Source organism: Coturnix japonica, chromosome 11, assembly GCF_001577835.2.
Source record: "Coturnix japonica isolate 7356 chromosome 11, Coturnix japonica 2.1, whole genome shotgun sequence".
Lineage (NCBI taxonomy): Eukaryota > Metazoa > Chordata > Aves > Galliformes > Phasianidae > Coturnix > Coturnix japonica.
The window spans coordinates 8,366,149-8,371,859 of NC_029526.1; the positions used below are offsets into that span (position 1 = coordinate 8,366,149).

Sequence of the window (5,711 nt, forward strand, 5' to 3'; positions counted from 1 at the left end):
GTTAAAGAATACAAAGCTACAAAGAGGTATAATAAGCCTGTATTGTGATCACCTAACCCTCACAAGTAGTCACACTGATTTCAATAGGAATTATACAGAAAACAAACAAGCTGCATAGTTTAAAAAACATACTTCAACTTAAAAAGCAGGACCTGTACTAATTAGAAAATCTTAATTAAGAGCCTTTACGTGCTCACATACTTTATTTTTAAAATAACTGTCTACTTATGGATCTGTACATTTATTCACTTAACAATTTAAGTTTTGTTGAGGCAGAACCTTCCAGTTCTAATACTAGTAAATATAAGCATTCTAGGATTCCAATATAAAAAGTTATTTAGTGGTAATAATGAGAAATGTTGAAGTAGAGAGGGCTCACTAACAGCTTTAAACAGTGCAGTATCAGTAATATTTAAGCTTGCCTGCTTTAAATGCCTTCCATCATTGCAATAACTGCTAATCCTGGCAGTAATTCTAGCAAAGGCAAGGTCAGAAGGTTAGCTGCAGTCTTCAATTTGTTCCTTACAAGGATTATATCCAGTATATTTTTGTTACTGTTGAAAACCAAATGTATAATCATGAAAAGCCTGGTGGTTTTACCAGCATTTTTAGCAACTCTATCCCAGATATGTCAAATCAGATATTCCAAATTTCTAACATATATCCACATTTGTTTCTCGTGCTCAACAACTTAAAGTCATCTGTACAGTAATATTTAGTATGAATACGAGCTATTTCAGACTGAAAAAAAAAGATTACCCATATTTGATTTTTCACAAGTACATCAATAGCAATATCCACATCCACTTCTATAAAAAGTCCAACCTTACCTGTAACCAAAGCCGAAAAGGCTAAATGTAACATCCACCAAGGAAGATGGAATAGCAGAGCAAGAATCTGCGAAAAATGAAGATTTGAAGGCCTGATATCAGGTGTATGCTTAACTCAGCAATCAGAAAAGAAAATGAGAAGAAAACAAAAGAACAGAGCATTAAAAAATATGGAATCCTGAGAAGAGATATACAGAATTTGCCTCACACATACAAAACTTTCTTACATTCCTATTGAGTTTGCATTAGCAATTGGCTTTACTCAAAGAATGCTGTTAATATATTTTTTTTCCTGAACATCCTCTCCAAACACAGGCTTTTGTTTCTAGGATAGATTTGAGAGTAAACCACTGTTTAACACAGAGTTCAATTAAACTGCACTACATGGATAGCAATTTAACACTGCATATATTTTCTGAGTATTTAAGTAATAGTAAGGGAGGCAGGTATTTTCCCAATGAACAAGAAGCCAGAGGTGCAGCACCACCCTATAAAATGTCCCAGCTGAACTGTAAGCTATCCTAGTCATGTTTCTTATTTGAAAATGATTCCTTCCAGATCCATAAATATACTAATGAGGAGACTGCTCTTCAGCAAATCCTAACTCTACTTACTATACCTAAGGAACAAGCCATAATGTAAAGTACAAAACAAAACTCTGTGAACTACAGTACTTATTGAAGCTGGTTTAGTCATCGACATAAGACATTCTGTATTCTGAACTGCCTTTGCAGTGACCTCCATGAGGGGAGATTTCACAGAAGCAATCCAATTCAAGAGCAATGAAAGCCAGAAAAAAAATAAATAAATAAGGAAAAAAAAAAAAAAAAACAGTGAAGGCAACAACCAGAAGTTATAGCTCTATCTTCAAGAAGACAAACACTGCTTGTCAATGCCATCTAAGTACTCAATATCACACATGGACCCCACAGAGGCCCTGGATTGCAAACTGATTTGTGTCACTAACTGCAGGCCTCCATATTACACTGCAGCTTGGAAGAGTTGCACATCCACAACACTTAATATGGGTACAGAAATATCATAGCTGTCTTATTATGAAACTCCATCTATACTAATTATCTAAATCAAGATTCAAGATAAACCTCAGGAACACGAGGTGGTGACGCACCCAAACTGCTTCAGCTACTCAAAATATTTTATTCAATGGTAGCACGGGTATTTCTGCATCGCACTGTACCGTTGTGTGTCAATACAAGGTAAAAACCAATTGATGAAGCAATTATCTCTACTAAGAAATATACTACTCTTTCCAGTAGTTTCTACTTACTTCAGTTTTAGGTAGGCTGAGTTCCTGCTAACTTTAGGTTTGCTTCTGATAATTCTTACTGAAGGCATCTTAACATGACATTTCATTGCAATTAAGTTCAAAAGGAAACTATAACAGATTTTAAAAGCAAACAGTTCCTGCCCCCTCCCCACTTCTCTTGCCTTTCCTTCTCTTTCTCCACTTCTCTCCCTCTTTCTCACTCTATTATAAAGCAAGTTTCAGTTGCTTATTATATCCTTCTGAGAAAATAATGACACACCACATTTCTGAGCAATCAAACTTAGAACACAGCCTATGAGCATTTTTACTTTTCCATTTTCTTAGAAATGGAAAAAAACAATAGTTGAGTAGTTAGTTCTAAGGAATCTGTAGCCATTGCAAAAGTTAAAAAAGAACCTCTTATTCTTCCTGTATGTTCAACTGATTGGAAACTCCCTGCAAGTTAAAGATAAGTTACTCTAGAGCATATGACGCAAACATAACAAACCACAAACATTACCCTAATTGGCAAGAAGAACAAATCTTCCTAGGAACTTAATATTAAAAGCATGTGTTGTACAGTATATCTGACTCTGACAGAAATTACTTATGTAGTTCATACCTCTGCATTCCATTTTGGTGCATCTCTTCAGCATAATACCAAGTATAGGAAAATGCTTTATAAAAATGAAAATGCAATTCTCTGACCAATAAAAGGTATTTCTGTATGTAATCTCAGTAATAGATTTTTAAACCCTTACCATTGCTGCAATATTATGTATTCGTGGTTATTATCTTGTCCACTTCCAAACCCTGAAAGGTTAGATTGTTTAAAGATTTGTTAGCTGTGAAATACTTAAAATAGCAAAGTATTAAACTCGGAGCTAATTGAAAAATAGCATTTTATCTGATTCTCCTTTGATATTATCTTGTAATGATTGTACTTAAGTTACTCACAATACTTCAATAAATAGAACATCTTTAGGGCTTTTCTGAAAATGTGGCTGTTAACAATTTCTACAGCTTTTTTTTTAACCATTATTTTGTCATATTTCCCACAATGCCTCACATCAGAAGCAAACAGAAACTGAATGATTACCCCAAAGTGTGCTAGATGAACTGGAAAAAGTCTATTCAAACAAAGCTCATTAGTTTTGATACCTCCAGGGCTATGACAAATTAAGCGGCTGGTGAATATGCTTCCAGACAAAAGGATGATGCAAAATCTAGGGCTCGTGCTAGGCACTGTGTCAATAAATTCCACTGAAAAAGGTAAAAATTACAATTGAAGCTAAAATGGAATCCCTTTAAGGAACTTGTAGAAAATAGATCATCTTTCTTCTTAAATACATCTATGAATGATAGCACTATAAATAATGAAGGGGTTGCTTATTGGCCACTTCGAATGTACATTCTGATGGGTCAGTCTTGGCTTCTGCAGAATTTTACTTCAGAACTAGAAAAAAGAGTGCAGGAAATTCAGAGAACTCCAAATTCTTTCACCACACTGAAAATGTAGCTATACCACAACTGCCCTAAATTTGTATAATACCCTCTGCTGAACTCAGAGGAGCTATCATCGCACTTATAATTGTAACTCTGGAACTCAGAAGTGAAAATGTACAAATATCAGATTTGGCCCTGTTCCTTGTGAACATATCTAAACCACATCTACCATCAGAACCAGAAACCTCACTGATCAGCACAGAAGAGACAGAAAGAACAAGTTCATTCCTCTGTCACAAGGTGACTGTATCGTGTTGGTGTTGAGCCCTGCCGGTGATCTGACATTTGTCTGCTCTTTCTGTTGCTTGTGCTGTACATGTTCAGAGATGAAGCATTTGAATGACAGCACTAAAACCAAGTTTCTACACAAGCATGACAGCTTCCATTGCTTTTAAAGAGAACAGGACTAGAACTATTCTGAATTATAATTCCTAGTATTTGCTATTTAATCACCACAACTCTGATGCAAACCTTCTACTTGTCATGATCACTGAGCTGGCATTACAGGGGTGGTGTGGCACAAAACTCTGTAGCCCTTCTGTACTTAATTTTGCAGATCACATGGTTTGCCAGCTCTTTTACAGCTGAATAGCTTTTGACCTAGATATCAAAGTTGTACATGTTTAACATAGCCTGGATCTGACCTATGATAGAAACCATATTTCTACATACTGCAATGAGAGCAGCATTTCCTCAGAACAGTCCTTGTCTTGATATTTGCTACAGAATAAGAGCTGTAAGCTGAATTCACCTTCTTCTGTGCTACTAGGAATTCAAAGTTCACAGCCAAACTAATCCAGGTTATCACTGAAAGCAGATTATCAGTTTTGAAGCTCTTTTGCTCTTCTGACAGAGCCTGATCTTGCAAGCATTCAGACAACACTACAGCACTCCCTTTCATTTCTGAAGGATAAGCAAGAAGCATATTTGATCAAACAGGCCAATTCTGCTCCCCATAAACTGATTAGACTTGAAAAAGAAAATAATCCCTATATGAAGTACACAATAGAAGTACACACAGCATGAATTCTGAAAATACCTTTAAAAATTCTTTTTGAAAAACCACAGTTTTAAATAAAAATCTACTGCTGGTATCAGTGATCTAAATCATAAATATTTCTTAAGATACAGTGAAATATACATTAATCATCTGCAAATTCTTAATTCTTCTGATTTCAATGACATCCCCAAGAATGCATCTACATTCCCAAATTTAAGGTGATTTTTGTTAAAATCAGTTAAACGAGATGGGTTATTCTCTCTGATAGCATAGTTGTCAAAGGAAGGATAAGTCACTTACATATTAAACACAGTTACTACCGCCAGAAACTAAACAGGAACTTACAGTTGTAGTTTTCCGCACAGATGAGCAAATTCCAGGTGCCAAGACAAACTGTTATTTGGAGACGAAAACTGCAGGAAAAACAAAAATCCATGTCAGATTCTCACCGAACAGGGAGAAGGTTCCAGATACACTAATTGTTAGTTTCAAAATTCAAAACAAAACAAAAGCTGGTACAACTCTAAGTAGAAATGATAGTTTAAGAGCAGGATGTGTAATGGACCTTGTTGATCTTGTGGCTACCAGTGAAGCTGCACACCACTTTAAATAACAAAGCCACGTAGAAACGCGACCTAGCAGGATCCCTTGAGACAGAAGCTGAATGCATGAGAATTGCCAATGTATCTGGAAGTTCGACTCTGGAAGTCTCCGGAAGAATAAGGTATTGCCACGAAAAATTCAGCAGCAGTAGCCTGTGGAACCCACACTGCTTCAGTCCTGCTCACAACTAGCTAAAAGGAGCACCATACGACCAGGATTCAATTTGCAAATAAACGTGGTTTTCTCTTCCAAGAATCACCCTTGGCTCCTTTATTTGTGTGCAAGGTAATGAAGCAGTTGTCTTCCAGAGTCAGCAGAAGTCATTCTTTTTATAGGCAACAAAAGGAATGCTTGTTAGCAAAGTAACACGTTAAATGACATACTGAGCTCTCTTAATCACAGAACAAGCAGGTGGTCTTTGACCAATTGCTCTCAGTTGGTGTGGCTTTACCAGGGGCTACAAAACGAAACTGGAAAAGATATTTTAATCCAAACATCTGATTTT

General features: G+C 36.1%; 1 long non-coding RNA gene across 1 annotated transcript; it reads right to left on the reverse strand.

Annotated features, from left to right (window-relative positions):
- Positions 1-828: 828 nt before the first annotated feature.
- On the reverse strand, positions 829-5,019 carry LOC107319317. The gene is made up of 3 exons (XR_001557734.1): positions 4,949-5,019; positions 2,859-2,910; positions 829-897 (listed from the first exon to the last, which is right to left on the reverse strand). It is a non-coding gene; the product is annotated as an uncharacterized LOC107319317 (long non-coding RNA).
- Positions 5,020-5,711: the final 692 nt, after the last annotated feature.